The sequence below is a fragment of the Anser brachyrhynchus genome (assembly GCF_964034855.1).
Source record: "Anser brachyrhynchus genome assembly, contig: SCAFFOLD_246, whole genome shotgun sequence".
Lineage (NCBI taxonomy): Eukaryota > Metazoa > Chordata > Aves > Anseriformes > Anatidae > Anser > Anser brachyrhynchus.
The window spans coordinates 169,801-192,716 of NW_027663494.1; the positions used below are offsets into that span (position 1 = coordinate 169,801).

The 22,916-nt window shown below is 47.3% G+C and overlaps 1 long non-coding RNA gene across 1 annotated transcript; it reads right to left on the reverse strand.

Annotated features, from left to right (window-relative positions):
* Nucleotides 1–309: 309 nt before the first annotated feature.
* On the reverse strand, nt 310–12,741 carry LOC308187389. Its single transcript, XR_013944653.1, has 2 exons — nt 12,420–12,741; nt 310–984 (listed from the first exon to the last, which is right to left on the reverse strand). It is a non-coding gene; the product is annotated as an uncharacterized lncRNA (long non-coding RNA).
* Nucleotides 12,742–22,916: the final 10,175 nt, after the last annotated feature.

Sequence of the window (22,916 nt, forward strand, 5' to 3'; positions counted from 1 at the left end):
TAGTAGGGCTGGGAAGAGTAGGGATAGTAGGATTAAGGGGATGCCGAATAGATTGGGGCTGGAAAATTGGTCAAAGAAGCTTAGGTTCATGGTCAGGATCATGGTGTGGGTTTGGTAGTGAGGGAGGTCTTATTTGATGGGGGGTTGGTTGTGGTGAAGGCTAGTAGTTTTGGTTGGATGAGGAGTGCTAGGGTTAATCAGGTTATAATTATGATTGAAAATCATGGTGCGGGGTTAAGCTGTGGCATATCATTAAGGAGGGGGAAGTCCCTCTTTGGCTAGCTTAAAAGGCTAGTGCTGTTGCATAGCTTCTTAATGATTAGGATGATGATAGAAGGGACGATCAGGCCTCGAAATGTGGGAGTGGGGTTGATTCTACTACAATGGGTATGTAGCTGTGATTAGCCCCGCAAATTTCTGAGCATTGTCCGTAAAAAATCCCAGGCCGGGTGGTAATGAATGAAGTTTGGTTTAGTCGGCCTGGGATTGCGTCTGTTTTAACTCCGAGCGTTGGGACTGCTCAGGAGTGGAGTACGTCTCCTGCAGTAATGATCACGCGGATGGGGGATTCTATTGGGATAACTACGCGGTGGTCAACTTCTAGCAGTCGGAAGTGGCCGTTGGGTAAGTCTGGGGTGGGCACTATGTAGGAGTCGAATGATAGGTCTTTGAAGTCTGTGTATTCGTAGCTTCAGTATCATTGGTGGCCGATGGCTTTTAGGGTGAGGTCTGGTTCATCGATTTTGTCCATTATGTAGAGGATTTGTAGGGATGGGAGGGCGAGGAGTACCAGGACGATAGCAGGTAGGATTGTCCAGATCAGCTCTACTTCTTGGGCGTCTACAGCATTGGACGAGAGTTTTTCTGTTAGTATGTGGGCTAAAAGGTAGAGAACTAGGCTGCAGATAGCTAGGGCAACGATTAGGGCGTGGTCGTGGAATTCAACGAGTTCTTCTATGATGGGTGATGAGGCGTCTTGGAATCCTAGTTGGGAGTGGTTGGCCACATGAGATGTACAGGATTTTTACCTGTGATTTAGTCTTGACAAGGCTATGTAATTGGTTTACTAACGTCTCATAAGAAAGAAGCATGAGCGGTTAATGCAGTTGGCTTGAAACCAGCATGTGAGGGTTCGATTCCTTCCTTTCTTGTACTTGGACGAAGGCCGGTTCCTCGAAAGTATGGTATGGGGGAGGGCAGCCGTGGATTCATTCAACGTTTGTGGTAGTTAGTTCTGGTTGTAGGACTTTTCGTTTGGCCAAAAAGGCTTCTCAGATGATGAATATTAGTATGATTACGGCTACTATTGAGATTAGGGAGCCGATGGAGGAAATGGTGTTTCATAGTGTGTAGGCGTCGGGATAGTCCGAGTATCGTCGGGGTATTCCTGCTAGGCCTAGGAAGTGCTGGGGGAAGAACGTTAGGTTTACTCCTGTAAATATTACCCCGAAGTGGGCTTTTGCTCATGTTTGGTGTAGGGTAAACCCAGTGAGTAGTGGGAATCAGTGAGTAAATCCTGCTAGAATGGCAAAGACGGCGCCTATGGATAGGACGTAGTGAAAGTGGGCAACTACGTAGTACGTGTCGTGCAGGGCGATGTCTAGGGAAGAGTTTGCAAGAACGATTCCTGTTAATCCTCCGATGGTAAATAGGAAGATAATAGACCAATTTGACCAATTTTCCAGCCCCAATCTATTCGGCATCCCCTTAATCCTACTATCCCTACTCTTCCCAGCCCTACTATTCCCGTCCCCAAACAACCGATGAATCAACAACCGCCTTTCTACTATCCAAACATGACTCCTTCACCTAATCACAAAACAACTAATAGTCCCACTCAACAAAAATGGCCACAAATGAGCCATAATATTTACATCCCTAATAATCATACTTCTTACAATCAACCTTCTAGGCCTCCTTCCATATACATTCACCCCAACCACCCAACTATCTATGAACATAGCCCTAGCCTTCCCACTATGGCTCGCCACACTACTAACAGGCCTACGAAACCAACCATCAGCCTCTTTAGCCCACCTATTACCCGAAGGTACCCCTACACCCCTAATCCCCGCACTAATCCTGATCGAAACAACCAGCCTACTAATCCGCCCCCTAGCCCTCGGAGTCCGCCTTACAGCCAACCTTACAGCAGGACACTTACTCATCCAACTCATCTCTACAGCCTCCATTGCATTAATACCCACCCTTCCTGCAGTATCCATCCTAACAATAATCATCCTACTACTCCTAACCATCCTAGAAGTAGCAGTAGCCATAATCCAGGCCTACGTCTTCGTGCTCCTTCTAAGCCTATACTTACAAGAAAACATCTAATGGCACACCAAGCACACTCATACCACATAGTTGACCCAAGCCCTTGACCAATCTTCGGGGCAGCTGCCGCCCTACTCACAACCTCAGGATTAATCATGTGATTCCACTACAACTCATCCATACTACTAACCCTAGGCCTCATCTCAATACTCCTAGTAATACTCCAATGATGACGAGACATTGTACGAGAAAGCACCTTCCAAGGCCATCACACTCCCACAGTCCAAAAAGGCCTACGATACGGCATAATCCTTTTCATCACATCCGAAGCATTCTTCTTCTTAGGGTTCTTCTGAGCGTTCTTCCACTCGAGCCTGGCCCCAACCCCAGAACTAGGAGGCCAACGACCCCCAACAGGAATTAAACCACTCAACCCGATAGAAGTCCCCCTACTAAACACAGCCATCCTACTAGCCTCAGGCGTTACCGTAACGTGAGCCCATCACAGCATCACAGAAGGAAACCGAAAACACGCCATCCACGCCCTAACCCTAACGATCCTCCTGGGATTCTACTTCACAGCCCTACAAGCAATAGAATACCACGAAGCCCCATTCTCAATCGCCGATAGCGTCTACGGATCTACCTTCTTCGTTGCCACTGGATTCCACGGACTCCACGTAATCATCGGATCCTCCTTCCTGACCGTCTGCCTCTTCCGACTGATCAAGTTCCACTTTACATCAGACCACCACTTCGGATTCGAGGCAGCAGCCTGATACTGACACTTCGTAGACGTCATCTGACTATTCCTCTACATAACCATCTACTGATGAGGATCTTGCTCTTCTAGTATATTAATTACAATTGACTTCCAATCTCTAGAATCTGGTATAAACCCAGAGGAGAGCAATGAACGCACTCATGTTCATATTTGCCCTATCATCAATCCTAAGCGCCGCCCTAACCGCATTAAACTTCTGACTCGCCCAAATAAACCCCGACTCAGAGAAACTCTCACCGTACGAATGTGGATTCGACCCACTTGGATCTGCTCGATTACCATTCTCAGTCCGATTCTTCCTCAGTAGCCATCCTGTTCGTCCTATTCGACCTAGAAATCGCCCTCCTACTCCCCCTGCCATGAGCCGTCCAACTCCAATCCCCCCTAATGACCCTCACCTGAACTGTAGTGATCCTCCTTCTCCTAACACTCGGACTGGCCTACGAGTGAATTCAAGGGGGCCTAGAATGAGCAGAATAACAGAAAGTTAGTCTAACCAAAAAGATAGCTGGTTTCGACCCAGCAGATTACAGCCAACCCTGTAACTTTCTTATGTCGCCCCTACATTTAAGCTTCTACTCAGCCTTCATTTTCAGCGGACTAGGACTAGCCTTCCACCGAACCCACCTAGTATCCGCCCTACTATGCCTTGAAAGCATAATATTATCGATATTCGTAGGCCTATCAATATGATCCATCGAAAACCAAGTCTCCTCATTCACCATGGTACCAATTCTCATGCTAACCTTCTCAGCGTGTGAGGCGGGCACAGGCCTGGCCATCCTAGTAGCCTCCACCCGCACACATGGCTCCGACCATCTACACAACCTAAACCTCCTGCAATGCTAAAAATCATCCTACCCACAATCATACTTCTTCCAACAGCCCTGCTGTCTCCACCAAAATTTCTATGGACTAACACCACCTTATACAGCCTCCTAATCGCTGCCCTAAGCCTACAGTGATTAATCCCAACCTACTACCCCTACAAATTTTTATCCAACTGAACAGGAATTGACCAAATCTCATCCCCCCTCCTAGTACTATCCTGCTGACTACTCCCACTCATAATCATAGCAAGCCAAAACCACCTGCAACAAGAACCCCTACAACGCAAACGAATCTTTATCTCAACCTTAGTCGCAGTCCAGCCATTCATCCTACTAGCCTTTTCCACCACAGAACTAGCACTATTTTACATCTCATTTGAAGCAACCCTCATTCCCACCCTAATCTTAATCACCCGATGGGGGAACCAACCAGAACGCCTAAGCGCTGGCATCTACCTGCTATTCTACACGCCAGTAAGCTCTCTACCCCTGCTAATCACAATCATACACCTATACGTGAAAATTGGCACCCTGCACCTGCCAACCCTACAACTAACCCACCCAACCCTATCCACCTCATGGACAGGAATACTATCAGGTCTAGCACTGCTCATAGCATTCATAGTAAAAGCCCCACTATACGGCCTACACCTCTGACTGCCAAAAGCCCACGTAGAAGCACCCATCGCAGGCTCAATACTCCTCGCCGCCCTACTACTAAAGCTAGGAGGATACGGAATTATACGAGTCACTCTATTTATGGGCCCACTGTCCAACCTCCTGCACTACCCCTTCCTAACCCTGGCCCTATGAGGCGCCCTAATGACTAGCTCAATCTGCCTACGACAGACAGACCTAAAATCACTAATCGCTTATTCATCCGTTAGCCACATAGGCCTAGTTATCGCCGCAGGAATAATCCAAACCCACTGATCATTCTCAGGGGCAATGATCCTAATAATTTCCCATGGACTAACTTCCTCCATACTATTCTGCCTAGCCAACACAAACTATGAACGTACGCACAGCCGAATTCTACTACTCACACGAGGCCTACAACCTCTCCTACCACTCATAGCTACCTGATGATTGCTGGCCAATCTAACAAACATAGCCTTACCCCCAACAACAAACCTCATAGCAGAGCTAACCATTATAATCACCTTATTCAACTGATCTGCCTTCACGATCATCCTAACAGGAATCGCAACCCTACTAACCGCCTCCTACACCTTATTCATACTACTAATGACCCAACGAGGCTCAATCCCCTCCCACATCACATCTATGCAAAACTCAACCACGCGAGAACACCTGCTCATAACACTCCACATTATCCCAATATTCCTCCTAATCCTCAAACCCGAACTGATCTCCGGAATCCCCTCATGCAAGTATAGTTTAAACCAAACATTAGACTGTGATTCTAAGAATAGAAGTTCAAACCTTCTTACCTGCCGAGGGGAGGGTTTAACCAACAAGAGCTGCTAACTCTTACATCTGAGCCTAAAACCTCAGCCCCCTTACTTTTAAAGGATAACAGCAATCCACTGGTCTTAGGAACCACCCATCTTGGTGCAAATCCAAGTAAAAGTAGTGAACCCCACACTACTAATCAACTCCCTCACACTACTCACGCTGACAATCCTCCTAACCCCAATCATCCTGCCATTTCTATTTAAAAACTTTAAAAACACCCCACAAGCCACCACCCGCGCTGTTAAAACCGCATTCCTAATTAGCCTAGCCCCTACAACCGCATTCATCTACTCGGGAGTAGAATCTGTCACCTGCCACTGGGAGTGAAAATTCATTATAAACTTTAAAATCCCCCTGAGCCTAAAAATAGACCAATACTCAATAACATTTCTTCCAATCGCCCTATTTGTAACATGATCAATCCTACAATTCGCCATATGATACATGGCCTCAGAGCCATACGTAACAAAATTTTTCACCTACCTACTGACATTCCTAGTCGCCATACTCCTCCTAACAACCGCAAACAACATATTCCTCCTATTCGTAGGCTGGGAAGGAGTACGAATCATGTCCTTCCTTCTCATCGGCTGATGACAAGGCCGAGCAGATGCCAACACCGCCGCCCTACGAGCCGTAATCTACAACCGAATCGGAGACATCGGACTGATCCTGAGCATAGCATGACTAGCTTCAACATTCAACACCTGAGAGATCCAACAAGCCGTACACCCCCACCAAACCCCAATCCTCCCCCTCATAGGATTAATCCTCGCAGCCGCAGGAAAATCCGCCCAATTTGGACTCCACCCATGACTGCCCGCAGCAATAGAAGGCCCCACCCCAGTATCAGCCCTACTGCACTCCAGTACCATAGTAGTAGCCGGAATCTTCCTGCTCATCCGCATGCACCCCCTGCTAGCCACCAACCAGACAGCCCTAACTGCCTGCCTATGCCTAGGTGCTCTATCAACCCTATTCGCTGCCACATGCGCCCTAACCCAAAATGACATCAAAAAAATCATTGCTTTCTCAACATCCAGCCAACTAGGACTAATAATAGTCACTATCGGACTAAACCTCCCACAACTAGCCTTCCTACACATCTCAACCCATGCCTTCTTTAAAGCCATACTATTCCTATGCTCAGGGTCTATCATCCACAACCTAAACGGAGAACAAGATATCCGAAAGATAGGAGGCCTACAGAAAATACTCCCAGTCACTACTTCCTGCCTAACCATCGGAAACCTGGCGCTGATAGGAACCCCATTCCTAGCCGGATTCTACTCAAAAGACCTCATCATCGAAAGCTTAAACACATCATACCTAAATACTTGAGCCCTACTCCTAACCCTTATAGCCACAGCATTCACCGCAACCTACAGCATCCGCATAACCATCCTAGTCCAAGCTGGACAAACCCGAATCCCCCCAATAGTATCAATAAACGAAAACAACCCACTAATCACCGCCCCCCTAACCCGACTCGCCCTAGGCAGCATTACAGCAGGAATAATCATTACCTCTTTCATCACACCAACCAAAACCCCCCCAATAACCATACCCCTTATCACCAAAACCGCTGCCATCCTCATAACAATCCTAGGAATCATCCTAGGCCCCTCATGTACAGGGCCACACCCCTCTAACGGCGCAAGCTTACATAGAAACATTATTAACAGACCTAGACAGATACAAAAACCCCTACAAGACCACGTATTAACTAACCCTGTTAACCCGACTCAGGAGCGCCTATAAGAGCGATTAAAATCTGTGAAAGGAACTCGGCAAATTAATAAGGCCCGACTGTTTACCAAAAACATAGCCTTCAGCAAATTAAACAAGTATTGAAGGTGATGCCTGCCCGGTGACTTAGGTTTAACGGCCGCGGTATCCTAACCGTGCAAAGATAGCGCAATCAATTGTCCCATAAATCGAGACTTGTATGAATGGCTAAACGAGGTCTTAACTGTCTCTCACAGATAATCAGTGAAATTGATCTCCCCGTGCAAAAGCGGGGATGTGAACATAAGACGAGAAGACCCTGTGGAACTTAAAAATCAACGACCACCGCGAATCCTCAATCAACCCCACTGGGGCCACTACCATCGCAGAGCCTGGTCGATATTTTTCGGTTGGGGCGACCTTGGAGGAGAACAAATCCTCCAAAAACAAGACCATACCTCTTTACCTAGAGCTACCCCTCAAAGTGCTAACAGTGACCAGACCCAATATAATTGATTAATGGACCAAGCTACCCCAGGGATAACAGCGCAATCCCCCTCAAGAGCCCATATCGACAGGGGGGTTTACGACCTCGATGTTGGATCAGGACATCCTAATGGTGCAGCCGCTATTAAGGGTTCGTTTGTTCAACGATTAACAGTCCTACGTGATCTGAGTTCAGACCGGAGCAATCCAGGTCGGTTTCTATCTATGACACACTCTCCCCAGTACGAAAGGACCGGGAAAGTGGGGCCAATACCACAAGCACGCCCCCCCCCTCTAAGCAGTGAAACCAACTAAACCGTGAAGAGGGCCTTCCCCCACCACTTTCAATCCTAGAAAAGGACCAGCTAGAGTGGCAGAGCCCGGCAAGTGCAGAAGGCTTAAGCCCTTTCCCCAGAGGTTCAAATCCTCTCCCTAGCTTCACCCATGATTCAAATAACAACACTAAGCTGCCTCGTTATATCCCTCCTATACATCATCCCAATCCTGATTGCCGTAGCCTTCCTAACCCTAGTAGAACGGAAAATCCTAAGCTACATACAATCCCGCAAAGGCCCTAACGTTGTCGGGCCTTTTGGCCTACTTCAACCATTTGCGGACGGACTGAAACTATTTACCAAAGAGCCCATCCGACCCTCTACCTCTTCCCCACTTCTATTCATTCTGATACCAATACTAGCCCTTGTCCTAGCCCTCACCACTTGAGCACCACTACCACTCCCATTTCCCCTAGCAGATCTAAACCTCGGAGTTCTCTTCCTAATAGCCATGTCAAGCCTAGCCGTCTACTCAGTCCTATGATCAGGCTGAGCCTCGAACTCAAAATACGCACTAATCGGAGCCCTACGGGCAGTAGCACAGACCATTTCATACGAAGTGACACTGGCCATAATCCTGCTATCAATAATCATACTAAGCGGAAGCTACACACTCAGCTCCTTTGCCATCGCACAGGAGCCTCTATACTTCATTTTCTCCTCATGACCCCTAGCAATAATATGATACGTATCCACCCTAGCAGAGACAAACCGAGCTCCTTTTGACCTCACAGAGGGTGAATCTGAGCTAGTCTCAGGGTTTAACGTTGAATACGCCGCAGGACCCTTCGCCTTATTCTTCCTAGCTGAATATGCGAACATTATGCTAATAAATACACTTACAGCCATCATATTCCTAAACCCAAGCGCCCTAGGGCCACCCACAGAACTATTCCCCGTCATCCTAGCCACAAAAGTCCTCCTACTATCTTCTGGTTTCTTATGGGTCCGAGCTTCATACCCACGATTCCGATATGACCAACTAATGCACCTACTATGAAAAAACTTCCTACCCCTCACACTAGCTCTGTGCCTCTGACACATCAGCATACCTATCTGCTATGCAGGCCTACCTCCTTACATAAGGAAATGTGCCTGAACTACAAAGGGTCACTATGATAAAGTGAACATAGAGGTATAACAGCCCTCTCATTTCCTGTTGACCTTAGAAAAGTAGGAATTGAACCCACACAAGAGAAATCAAAATTCTCCATACTTCCCTTATATTATTTTCTAGTAGAGTCAGCTAATCAAGCTATCGGGCCCATACCCCGAAAATGATGGTTTAACCCCCTCCTCTACTAATGAACCCTTACGCGACCCCAATCATAACCTTCAGCCTCATCTTGGGCACCACAATCACAATTTCCAGCAACCACTGAGTTCTGGCCTGGACAGGACTGGAGATCAACGCACTAGCCATCATTCCCCTAATTGCCAAATCCCACCACCCACGAGCAGTAGAAGCCGCAACGAAATACTTCCTAACCCAAGCAGCTGCTTCCGCCCTGGTCCTATTCTCTAGCATAACCAATGCCTGAGTCACCGGCCAATGAGACATCACACAAATAAACCACCCAACCTCCTGTCTACTACTGACAGCAGCAATCGCTATTAAACTGGGCCTAGTGCCATTTCACTTCTGATTCCCAGAAGTACTACAAGGATCGCCACTAATAACAGCCCTGCTACTCTCGACCCTCATAAAATTCCCCCCACTAACCCTGCTCCTACTAACATCCAAATCCCTCGACCCAGCTCTACTCACCGCCATGGCCCTAGCCTCAACAGCACTAGGAGGCTGAATAGGACTGAACCAAACACAAACACGCAAAATTCTAGCCTTCTCGTCCATCTCCCACTTAGGCTGAATCGCCATCATCCTAGTTTACAGCCCCAAATTGGCCTTACTTACCTTCTACCTATACACAATCATAACATCAGCCGTATTCCTAGCCCTTAACAAAATCAAAGCCCTTAACCTATCCATGATCACAACCTCATGAACAAAAACCCCAGTGCTAAACGCCACCCTAATACTAGTACTTTTATCCCTAGCAGGCCTCCCCCCATTAACAGGCTTTATACCAAAGTGACTTATCATCCAAGAACTAACTAAACAGGAAATAACACCAGCAGCCATGGCAATTGCCATGCTATCACTGCTCAGCCTCTTCTTCTACCTACGCCTCGCATACCACTCAACAATTACCCTTCCCCCCAACTCCTCTAACCACATAAAACAATGATACACTAGCAAAGCCCCAAGCACACCTACTGCGGTCCTTGCCTCACTATCAATCCTCTTACTTCCCCTGTCCCCAATAATACATGCCATTGTCTAGAAACTTAGGATAACACCCCAAACCGAAGGCCTTCAAAGCCTTAAATAAGAGTTAAACCCTCTTAGTTTCTGCACATTAAGACTTACAGAATATTAACCTGTATCTTCTGAATGCAAGTCAGACGCTTTAATTAAGCTAAAGCCTCCCTAGACAGATGGGCTTCGATCCCACAAAACTCTAGTTAACAGCTAAATGCCTAAACCAATTGGCTTCTGCCTACAAAGACCCTGACGCACCCTAGTGCGCATCGATGAGCTTGCAACTCAACATGAATTTCACTACAGAGCCGATAAGAAGAGGAATTAAACCTCTGTAAAAAGGACTACAGCCTAACGCTTCAACACTCAGCCATCTTACCCGTCACCTTCATCAACCGATGACTATTTTCCACTAACCATAAGGATATTGGCACCCTGTACCTCATCTTCGGGGCATGAGCAGGAATAGTCGGCACCGCACTCAGCCTATTAATCCGCGCAGAACTAGGACAACCAGGAACTCTCCTAGGCGACGACCAAATTTACAATGTAATCGTTACCGCTCACGCCTTTGTAATAAGCTTCTTTATAGTCATACCCATCATGATCGGAGGATTCGGCAACTGATTAGTCCCCCTCATAATCGGTGCCCCCGACATAGCATTCCCGCGAATAAACAACATAAGCTTTTGACTCCTCCCCCCATCATTCCTCCTCCTACTAGCCTCATCCACTGTAGAAGCTGGCGCCGGCACAGGCTGAACTGTCTACCCTCCCCTAGCAGGTGACCTTGCCCACGCCGGAGCTTCAGTAGACCTGGCTATCTTCTCACTCCACTTAGCCGGTATCTCCTCCATCCTTGGGGCCATCAACTTTATCACCACAGCCATCAACATAAAACCCCCCGCACTCTCACAATACCAAACCCCACTATTTGTCTGATCCGTACTAATTACCGCCATCCTACTCCTTCTATCACTCCCCGTACTCGCCGCCGGTATTACAATATTACTAACTGATTGAAACCTAAACACCACATTCTTCGACCCCGCTGGAGGAGGAGACCCAATCCTGTACCAACACCTATTCTGATTCTTCGGACACCCAGAAGTCTATATTCTGATCCTACCGGGGTTTGGAATCATCTCACACGTAGCCACGTACTACTCAGGCAAAAAGGAGCCCTTCGGCTACATGGGAATAGTCTGAGCCATACTATCCATCGGCTTCCTAGGATTCATCGTCTGAGCTCACCACATGTTTACAGTAGGAATAGACGTTGATACCCGAGCCTACTTTACATCAGCCACTATAATCATTGCCATCCCTACCGGAATCAAAGTATTTAGCTGACTAGCCACCCTGCACGGAGGAACAATCAAATGAGACCCCCCCAATACTATGAGCTCTAGGATTTATCTTCCTATTTACCATCGGAGGATTAACAGGAATCGTTCTTGCAAACTCTTCCCTAGACATCGCCCTGCATGACACGTACTACGTAGTTGCCCACTTCCACTACGTCCTATCCATAGGCGCCGTCTTTGCCATTCTAGCAGGATTTACTCACTGATTCCCACTACTCACTGGGTTTACCCTACACCAAACATGAGCAAAAGCCCACTTCGGGGTAATATTTACAGGAGTAAACCTAACGTTCTTCCCCCAGCACTTCCTAGGCCTAGCAGGAATACCCCGACGATACTCGGACTATCCCGACGCCTACACACTATGAAACACCATTTCCTCCATCGGCTCCCTAATCTCAATAGTAGCCGTAATCATACTAATATTCATCATCTGAGAAGCCTTTCCGGCCAAACGAAAAGTCCTACAACCAGAACTAACTACCACAAACGTTGAATGAATCCACGGCTGCCCTCCCCCATACCATACTTTCGAGGAACCGGCCTTCGTCCAAGTACAAGAAAGGAAGGAATCGAACCCTCACATGCTGGTTTCAAGCCAACTGCATTAACTGCTCATGCTTCTTTCTTATGAGACGTTAGTAAACCAATTACATAGCCTTGTCAAGACTAAATCACAGGTAAAAATCCTGTACATCTCATGCGGCCAACCACTCCCAACTAGGATTCCAAGACGCCTCATCACCCATCATAGAAGAACTCGTTGAATTCCACGACCACGCCCTAATCGTTGCCCTAGCTATCTGCAGCCTAGTTCTCTACCTTTTAGCCCACATACTAACAGAAAAACTCTCGTCCAATGCTGTAGACGCCCAAGAAGTAGAGCTGATCTGGACAATCCTACCTGCTATCGTCCTGGTACTCCTCGCCCTCCCATCCCTACAAATCCTCTACATAATGGACAAAATCGATGAACCAGACCTCACCCTAAAAGCCATCGGCCACCAATGATACTGAAGCTACGAATACACAGACTTCAAAGACCTATCATTCGACTCCTACATAGTGCCCACCCCAGACTTATCCAACGGCCACTTCCGACTGCTAGAAGTTGACCACCGCGTAGTTATCCCAATAGAATCCCCCATCCGCGTGATCATTACTGCAGGAGACGTACTCCACTCCTGAGCAGTCCCAACGCTCGGAGTTAAAACAGACGCAATCCCAGGCCGACTAAACCAAACTTCATTCATTACCACCCGGCCTGGGATTTTTTACGGACAATGCTCAGAAATTTGCGGGGCTAATCACAGCTACATACCCATTGTAGTAGAATCAACCCCACTCCCACATTTCGAGGCCTGATCGTCCCTTCTATCATCATCCTAATCATTAAGAAGCTATGCAACAGCACTAGCCTTTTAAGCTAGCCAAAGAGGGACTTCCCCCTCCTTAATGATATGCCACAGCTTAACCCCGCACCATGATTTTCAATCATAAGTATAACCTGATTAACCCTAGCACTCCTCATCCAACCAAAACTACTAGCCTTCACCACAACCAACCCCCCATCAAATAAGACCTCCCTCACTACCAAACCCACACCATGATCCTGACCATGAACCTAAGCTTCTTTGACCAATTTTCCAGCCCCAATCTATTTGGCATCCCCTTAATCCTACTATCCCTACTCTTCCCAGCCCTACTATTCCCGTCCCCAAACAACCGATGAATCAACAACCGCCTTTCTACTATCCAAACATGACTCCTTCACCTAATCACAAAACAACTAATAGTCCCACTCAACAAAAATGGCCACAAATGAGCCATAATATTTACATCCCTAATAATCATACTTCTTACAATCAACCTTCTAGGCCTCCTTCCATATACATTCACCCCAACCACCCAACTATCTATGAACATAGCCCTAGCCTTCCCACTATGGCTCGCCACACTACTAACAGGCCTACGAAACCAACCATCAGCCTCTTTAGCCCACCTATTACCCGAAGGTACCCCTACACCCCTAATCCCCGCACTAATCCTGATCGAAACAACCAGCCTACTAATCCGCCCCCTAGCCCTCGGAGTCCGCCTTACAGCCAACCTTACAGCAGGACACTTACTCATCCAACTCATCTCTACAGCCTCCATTGCATTAATACCCACCCTTCCTGCAGTATCCATCCTAACAATAATCATCCTACTACTCCTAACCATCCTAGAAGTAGCAGTAGCCATAATCCAGGCCTACGTCTTCGTGCTCCTTCTAAGCCTATACTTACAAGAAAACATCTAATGGCACACCAAGCACACTCATACCACATAGTTGACCCAAGCCCTTGACCAATCTTTGGGGCAGCCGCCGCCCTACTCACAACCTCAGGATTAATCATGTGATTCCACTACAACTCATCCATACTACTAACCCTAGGCCTCATCTCAATACTCCTAGTAATACTCCAATGATGACGAGACATTGTACGAGAAAGCACCTTCCAAGGCCATCACACTCCCACAGTCCAAAAAGGCCTACGATACGGCATAATCCTTTTCATCACATCCGAAGCATTCTTCTTCTTAGGGTTCTTCTGAGCGTTCTTCCACTCGAGCCTGGCCCCAACCCCAGAACTAGGAGGCCAATGACCCCCAACAGGAATTAAACCACTCAACCCGATAGAAGTCCCCCTACTAAACACAGCCATCCTACTAGCCTCAGGCGTTACCGTAACGTGAGCCCATCACAGCATCACAGAAGGAAACCGAAAACATGCCATCCACGCCCTAACCCTAACGATCCTCTTGGGATTCTACTTCACAGCCCTACAAGCAATAGAATACCACGAAGCCCCATTCTCAATCGCCGATAGCGTCTACGGATCTACCTTCTTCGTTGCCACTGGATTCCACGGACTCCACGTAATCATCGGATCCTCCTTCCTGACCGTCTGCCTCTTCCGACTGATCAAGTTCCACTTTACATCAGACCACCACTTCGGATTCGAGGCAGCAGCCTGATACTGACACTTCGTAGACGTCATCTGACTATTCCTCTACATAACCATCTACTGATGAGGATCTTGCTCTTCTAGTATATTAATTACAATTGACTTCCAATCTCTAGAATCTGGTATAAACCCAGAGGAGAGCAATGAACGCACTCATGTTCATATTCGCCCTATCATCAATCCTAAGCGCCGCCCTAACCGCATTAAACTTCTGACTCGCCCAAATAAACCCCGACTCAGAGAAACTCTCACCGTACGAATGTGGATTCGACCCACTTGGATCTGCTCGATTACCATTCTCAGTCCGATTCTTCCTCAGTAGCCATCCTGTTCGTCCTATTCGACCTAGAAATCGCCCTCCTACTCCCCCTGCCATGAGCCGTCCAACTCCAATCCCCCCTAATGACCCTCACCTGAACTGTAGTGATCCTCCTTCTCCTAACACTCGGACTGGCCTACGAGTGAATTCAAGGGGGCCTAGAATGAGCAGAATAACAGAAAGTTAGTCTAACCTAAAAGATAGCTGGTTTCGACCCAGCAGATTACAGCCAACCCTGTAACTTTCTTATGTCGCCCCTACATTTAAGCTTCTACTCAGCCTTCATTTTCAGCGGACTAGGGCTAGCCTTCCACCGAACCCACCTAGTATCCGCCCTACTATGCCTTGAAAGCATAATATTATCGATATTCGTAGGCCTATCAATATGATCCATCGAAAACCAAGTCTCCTCATTCACCATGGTACCAATTCTCATGCTAACCTTCGCAGCGTGTGAGGCGGGCACAGGCCTGGCCATCCTAGTAGCCTCCACCCGCACACATGGCTCCGACCATCTACACAACCTAAACCTCCTGCAATGCTAAAAATCATCCTACCCACAATCATACTTCTTCCAACAGCCCTGCTGTCTCCACCAAAATTTCTATGGACTAACACCACCTTATACAGCCTCCTAATCGCTGCCCTAAGCCTACAGTGATTAATCCCAACCTACTACCCCTACAAATTTTTATCCAACTGAACAGGAATTGACCAAATCTCATCCCCCCTCCTAGTACTATCCTGCTGACTACTCCCACTCATAATCATAGCAAGCCAAAACCACCTGCAACAAGAACCCCTACAACGCAAACGAATCTTTATCTCAACCTTAGTCGCAGTCCAGCCATTCATCCTACTAGCCTTTTCCACCACAGAACTAGCACTATTTTACATCTCATTTGAAGCAACCCTCATTCCCACCCTAATCTTAATCACCCGATGGGGGAACCAACCAGAACGCCTAAGCGCTGGCATCTACCTGCTATTCTACACGCCAGTAAGCTCTCTACCCCTGCTAATCACAATCATACACCTATACGTGAAAATTGGCACCCTGCACCTGCCAACCCTACAACTAACCCACCCAACCCTATCCACCTCATGGACAGGAATACTATCAGGTCTAGCACTGCTCATAGCATTCATAGTAAAAGCCCCACTATACGGCCTACACCTCTGACTGCCAAAAGCCCACGTAGAAGCACCCATCGCAGGCTCAATACTCCTCGCCGCCCTACTACTAAAGCTAGGAGGATACGGAATTATACGAGTCACTCTATTTATGGGCCCACTGTCCAACCTCCTGCACTACCCCTTCCTAACCCTGGCCCTATGAGGCGCCCTAATGACTAGCTCAATCTGCCTACGACAGACAGACCTAAAATCACTAATCGCTTATTCATCCGTTAGCCACATAGGCCTAGTTATCGCCGCAGGAATAATCCAAACCCACTGATCATTCTCAGGGGCAATGATCCTAATAATTTCCCATGGACTAACTTCCTCCATACTATTCTGCCTAGCCAACACAAACTATGAACGTACGCACAGCCGAATTCTACTACTCACACGAGGCCTACAACCTCTCCTACCACTCATAGCTACCTGATGATTGCTGGCCAATCTAACAAACATAGCCTTACCCCCAACAACAAACCTCATAGCAGAGCTAACCATTATAATCACCTTATTCAACTGATCTGCCTTCACGATCATCCTAACAGGAATCGCAACCCTACTAACCGCCTCCTACACCTTATTCATACTACTAATGACCCAACGAGGCTCAATCCCCTCCCACATCACATCTATGCAAAACTCAACCACGCGAGAACACCTGCTCATAACACTCCACATTATCCCAATATTCCTCCTAATCCTCAAACCCGAACTGATCTCCGGAATCCCCTCATGCAAGTATAGTTTAAACCAAACATTAGACTGTGATTCTAAGAATAGAAGTTCAAACCTTCTTACCTGCCGAGGGGAGGGTTTAACCAACAAGAGCTGCTAACTCTTACATCTGAGCCTAAAACCTCAGCCCCCTTACTTTTAAAGGATAACAGCAATCCACTGGTCTTAGGAACCACCCATCTTGGTGCAAATCCAAGTAAAAGTAGTGAACCCCACACTACTAATCAACTCCCTCACACTACTCACGCTGACAATCCTCCTAACCCCAATCATCCTGCCATTTCTATTTAAAAACTTTAAAAACACCCCACAAGCCACCACCCGCGCTGTTAAAACCGCATTCCTAATTAGCCTAGCCCCTACAACCGCATTCATCTACTCGGGAGTAGAATCTGTCACCTGCCACTGGGAGTGAAAATTCATTATAAACTTTAAAATCCCCCTGAGCCTAAAAATAGACCAATACTCAATAACATTTCTTCCAATCGCCCTATTTGTAACATGATCAATCCTACAATTCGCCATATGATACATGGCCTCAGAGCCATACGTAACAAAATTTTTCACCTACCTACTGACATTCCTAGTCGCCATACTCCTCCTAACAACCGCAAACAACATATTCCTCCTATTCGTAGGCTGGGAAGGAGTACGAATCATGTCCTTCCTTCTCATCGGCTGATGACAAGGCCGAGCAGATGCCAACACCGCCGCCCTACGAGCCGTAATCTACAACCGAATCGGAGACATCGGACTGATCCTGAGCATAGCATGACTAGCTTCAACATTCAACACCTGAGAGATCCAACAAGCCGTACACCCCCACCAAACCCCAATCCTCCCCCTCATAGGATTAATCCTCGCAGCCGCAGGAAAATCCGCCCAATTTGGACTCCACCCATGACTGCCCGCAGCAATAGAAGGCCCCACCCCAGTATCAGCCCTACTGCACTCCAGTACCATAGTAGTAGCCGGAATCTTCCTGCTCATCCGCATGCACCCCCTGCTAGCCACCAACCAGACAGCCCTAACTGCCTGCCTATGCCTAGGTGCTCTATCAACCCTATTCGCTGCCACATGCGCCCTAACCCAAAATGACATCAAAAAAATCATTGCTTTCTCAACATCCAGCCAACTAGGACTAATAATAGTCACTATCGGACTAAACCTCCCACAACTAGCCTTCCTACACATCTCAACCCATGCCTTCTTTAAAGCCATACTATTCCTATGCTCAGGGTCTATCATCCACAACCTAAACGGAGAACAAGATATCCGAAAGATAGGAGGCCTACAGAAAATACTCCCAGTCACTACTTCCTGCCTAACCATCGGAAACCTGGCGCTGATAGGAACCCCATTCCTAGCCGGATTCTACTCAAAAGACCTCATCATCGAAAGCTTAAACACATCATACCTAAATACTTGAGCCCTACTCCTAACCCTTATAGCCACAGCATTCACCGCAACCTACAGCATCCGCATAACCATCCTAGTCCAAGCTGGACAAACCCGAATCCCCCCAATAGTATCAATAAACGAAAACAACCCACTAATCACCGCCCCCCTAACCCGACTCGCCCTAGGCAGCATTACAGCAGGAATAATCATTACCTCTTTCATCACACCAACCAAAACCCCCCCAATAACCATACCCCTTATCACCAAAACCGCTGCCATCCTCATAACAATCCTAGGAATCATCCTAGGCCCCTCATGTACAGGGCCACACCCCTCTAACGGCGCAAGCTTACATAGAAACATTATTAACAGACCTAGACAGATACAAAAACCCCTACAAGACCACGTATTAACTAACCCTGTTAACCCGACTCAGGAGCGCCTATAAGAGCGATTAAAATCTGTGAAAGGAACTCGGCAAAAAAACTCCTCACATTTTTGCGCCTCTGGTTCCTCGGTCAGGGCCATCCATTGGGTTCACTCACCCCTCCTTGCCCTTCAAAGTGGCATCTGTGAGTACTTTCACCTTCTCAATGCGTAATCGCGGCATGTTCCAGCTTTTTGGCGCCTCTGGTTCCTCTTATTTTTTCCGGGGTTACCTCACAGGTGGCTATTCCCAGTGATCTCGGGGGTCCCACAATCTAAGCCTGGACACACCTGCCTCACGGCCTATCCTATATTTCAAGGGTCCCTCGATGAGACGGTTGGTGTATACGGGGAATCATCCTGACACTGATGCACTTTGACCACATTCAGTTAATGTTACCTCCACCCTCCGGGTTAAATGGGGCTATTGGATGAATGCTCGTTGGACATAGCACAAAACAGCAAATCATTAAGCGCAACCCCTGCGCTTCACAAACTAAACCAGTAAACTTTCGCTAACCACCATGTAGCATAAACCTTCATCGCCCAATCCCAGCAAACTACCTCTAAAACTCCATTAATCATCCCTTCCATGACATCATCGGAACGATGTATATATACACACAAACACATACAAAATAACTTAAACTTATTAGAGAAACTCCAGTACTAAAAATAGTAAACACAAGCAATAATTTCATATACTTCACTCTCACTCACCACTCAACTATCAGCTAACCACACCCCCGTCCACATAGCTTAACACAAAGCATGGCACTGAAGTTGCCAAGATGGCATAAAACATGCCTGCGGACAAAAGACTTAGTCCTAACCTTACGGTTGGTTTTTGCAAATATATACATGCAAGTATCCGCGCCCCAGTGTAAACGCCCTCGACCACCTACCCCCATACAGGCCTTGAGGAGCGGGTATCAGGCACACCCAAGTAGTAGCCCAAGACGCCTCGCTAAGCCACGCCCCCACGGGTATTCAGCAGTAATTAACATTAAGCAATGAGTGCAAACTTGACTTAGTTATAGCAACAGCCTAACTTCAAGGGTTGGTAAATCTTGTGCCAGCCACCGCGGTCATACAAGAAACCCAAATCAACCGTCCTATTGACACGGCGTAAAGAGTGGTAAAATGCCTATCCTAGCTAACTAAGATCAAAATGCAACTGAGCTGTCATAAGCCCAAGATGCACCTAAACACACCATTAAGATGATCTTAGGAACTAACGACTGATTTAAACCCACGAAAGCCAGGGCCCAAACTGGGATTAGATACCCCACTATGCCTGGCCCTAAATCTTGATACTTACTTTACCGAAGTATCCGCCAGAGAACTACGAGCACAAACGCTTAAAACTCTAAGGACTTGGCGGTGCCCCAAACCCACCTAGAGGAGCCTGTTCTACAATCGATAATCCCCGATTAACCCAACCACCCCTTGCCAACACAGCCTACATACCGCCGTCGCCAGCCCACCTCGAATGAGAGCACAACAGTGGACACAATAGCACCCCGCTAATAAGACAGGTCAAGGTATAGCCTATGGAGTGGAAGAAATGGGCTACATTCCCCATTCATAGGGCACACGGAAAGAAGCGTGAAACCACTTCTGGAAGGCGGATTTAGCAGTAAAGTGGGACAATAGAGCCTACTTTAAGCCGGCCCTGGGGCACGTACATACCGCCCGTCACCCTCCTCAAAAGCCACATCCCACATAACTAATACCATAAATACGCTGAAGATGAGGTAAGTCGTAACAAGGTAAGTGTACCGGAAGGTGTACTTAGAATATCAAGACGTAGCTATAACACCAAAGCACTCAGCTTACACCTGAAAGATATCTACTAGACCGGATCGTCTTGAAGCCCCCCCTCTAGCTCAACCACACAAATAGTACACCAAAACTAAAGAATTTACTAAACTAATTAAACTAAAGCATTTTACAGTCTTAGTATAGGCGATAGAAAAGACACTTAGACGCGATAGAGACCCCAGTACCGTAAGGGAAAGATGAAATAGCAGTGAAACAATCAAAGCGACAGACAGCAAAGATCAACCCTTGTACCTTTTGCATCATGGTTTAGCGAGAACAACCAAGCAAAGTGAACTAAAGTTTGCCCCCCCGAAACCCAAGCGAGCTACTTTCAAGCAGTTAAAGAGAGCGAACCCGTCTCTGTTGCAAAAGAGTGGGATGACTTGTCAGTAGAGGTGAAAAGCCAACCGAGCTGGGTGATAGCTGGTTACCTGTGAAACGAATCTAAGTTCCCCCTTAATCCTCCCTACCGGACATCCTGAACCCTAATGAGATGATTAAGAGCTATTTAATGGAGGGACAGCTCCATTAAAAAAGGACACAACCTCGACTAGCGGATAATTCTTACTACTGATCCTACCGTGGGCCCTAAAGCAGCCATCAAAAAAGAGTGCGTCAAAGCTCCACCACCTAAAAATACCAAAATAAGATGATTCCCTTATCACAAACAGGTCAACCTATGAATATAGGAGAATTAATGCTAAAATAAGTAACTCAGGGCCACACCCCTCTAACGGCGCAAGCTTACATAGAAACATTATTAACAGACCTAGACAGATACAAAAACCCCTACAAGACCACGTATTAACTAACCCTGTTAACCCGACTCAGGAGCGCCTATAAGAGCGATTAAAATCTGTGAAAGGAACTCGGCAAATTAATAAGGCCCGACTGTTTACCAAAAACATAGCCTTCAGCAAATTAAACAAGTATTGAAGGTGATGCCTGCCCGGTGACTTAGGTTTAACGGCCGCGGTATCCTAACCGTGCAAAGGTAGCGCAATCAATTGTCCCATAAATCGAGACTTGTATGAATGGCTAAACGAGGTCTTAACTGTCTCTCACAGATAATCAGTGAAATTGATCTCCCCGTGCAAAAGCGGGGATGTGAACATAAGACGAGAAGACCCTGTGGAACTTAAAAATCAACGACCACCGCGAATCCTCAATCAACCCCACTGGGGCCACTACCATCGCAGAGCCTGGTCGATATTTTTCGGTTGGGGCGACCTTGGAGGAGAACAAATCCTCCAAAAACAAGACCATACCTCTTTACCTAGAGCTACCCCTCAAAGTGCTAACAGTGACCAGACCCAATATAATTGATTAATGGACCAAGCTACCCCAGGGATAACAGCGCAATCCCCCTCAAGAGCCCATATCGACAGGGGGGTTTACGACCTCGATGTTGGATCAGGACATCCTAATGGTGCAGCCGCTATTAAGGGTTCGTTTGTTCAACGATTAACAGTCCTACGTGATCTGAGTTCAGACCGGAGCAATCCGGGTCGGTTTCTATCTATGACACACTCTCCCCAGTACGAAAGGACCGGGAAAGTGGGGCCAATACCACAAGCACGCCCCCCCCCTCCAAGCAGTGAAACCAACTAAACCGTGAAGAGGGCCTTCCCCCACCACTTTCAATCCTAGAAAAGGACCAGCTAGAGTGGCAGAGCCCGGCAAGTGCAGAAGGCTTAAGCCCTTTCCCCAGAGGTTCAAATCCTCTCCCTAGCTTCACCCATGATTCAAATAACAACACTAAGCTGCCTCATTATATCCCTCCTATACATCATCCCAATCCTGATTGCCGTAGCCTTCCTAACCCTAGTAGAACGGAAAATCCTAAGCTACATACAATCCCGCAAAGGCCCTAACGTTGTCGGGCCTTTTGGCCTACTTCAACCATTTGCGGACGGACTGAAACTATTTACCAAAGAGCCCATCCGACCCTCTACCTCTTCCCCACTTCTATTCATTCTGATACCAATACTAGCCCTTGTCCTAGCCCTCACCACTTGAGCACCACTACCACTCCCATTTCCCCTAGCAGATCTAAACCTCGGAGTTCTCTTCCTAATAGCCATGTCAAGCCTAGCCGTCTACTCAGTCCTATGATCAGGCTGAGCCTCGAACTCAAAATACGCACTAATCGGAGCCCTACGGGCAGTAGCACAGACCATTTCATACGAAGTGACACTGGCCATAATCCTGCTATCAATAATCATACTAAGCGGAAGCTACACACTCAGCTCCTTTGCCGTCGCACAGGAGCCTCTATACTTCATTTTCTCCTCATGACCCCTAGCAATAATATGATACGTATCCACCCTAGCAGAGACAAACCGAGCTCCTTTTGACCTCACAGAGGGCGAATCTGAGCTAGTCTCAGGGTTTAACGTTGAATACGCC